The sequence below is a fragment of the Brachyhypopomus gauderio genome, chromosome 1, assembly GCF_052324685.1.
Source record: "Brachyhypopomus gauderio isolate BG-103 chromosome 1, BGAUD_0.2, whole genome shotgun sequence".
NCBI classification, from domain to species: Eukaryota; Metazoa; Chordata; class Actinopteri; order Gymnotiformes; family Hypopomidae; genus Brachyhypopomus; species Brachyhypopomus gauderio.
In genome coordinates, this window is record NC_135211.1 from 11,647,409 (window position 1) to 11,648,183 (window position 775).

The 775-nt window shown below is 50.2% G+C and overlaps 1 long non-coding RNA gene across 1 annotated transcript; it reads left to right on the forward strand.

The window, feature by feature from the left end:
* The first annotated feature begins 321 nt into the window (after nucleotides 1-321).
* Nucleotides 322-775, forward strand: LOC143526703 (uncharacterized). Its single transcript, XR_013133924.1, has 3 exons — nucleotides 322-360; nucleotides 528-601; nucleotides 724-775. It is a non-coding gene; the product is annotated as an uncharacterized LOC143526703 (long non-coding RNA).

Consider the following 775-nt stretch of genomic DNA (forward strand, 5'->3'; position numbering starts at 1 on the left):
ACGTTTTGAATCTACAGAACCGGAGAACCTGATCGATATTCGCAGGGATGCTGTGCACAAAGGACAGTGTAGCTGTGCTCGTGGTAAATGTGTAAGTTACAAGCTAAAGTCCATAAAGTGGACATGTGTGTAAAACAAATGCTCAGCAGAGGCGGTATTTTTCCTCTCCCTGCGCGCGCTCTGCGTGAAGAAGACGAAGCCCGCGGTGGGGGAGCAGACGGAGAGGTTAATTAAGCAAAGTGTGTTCTGGCGTTACGGTTCACGGCAAAATAAAATGACATCCACTGCCATCCGTCAGTGTCTCGAGCTCGGCGAACCCATCAAGCAAGCATTGTTGCATATTGAAACTGCCGCCTAAAGGTCAGGCAGAAAGCGACTGCACACATCGCCCATTTGTCTCTAGTTAGATGAATTACATAACACGCGTGACAGCCTTTTATTTATGGCTGTGTCTCGTGGGGTAGGAGCAGAGGCCGCAGAGATATTGTTTGCTTACTTCGTTCACATGTACATTTTTGCGCTTGCAGCCGGCGTGAAAAACTCGCCACGAGGGATTCTGGGAGTCTCTCACTCCGCCGTGTGCTGCGGTATGTCACGCGAGGTGAGCACACACAAATATGCGTCCGTTTTGCTGCACCCGACCGTCAAAAGTTCACTGGTTTTATTCATGGATGAAATTGCTTTTTCATTCACTATTCACGTACGCGGCGCTCGTCCCCGGAGTGAGATGTGGGCTTGCCTGCTTCGCGATGGAAACGTGTTGCAGTTGGGTAGC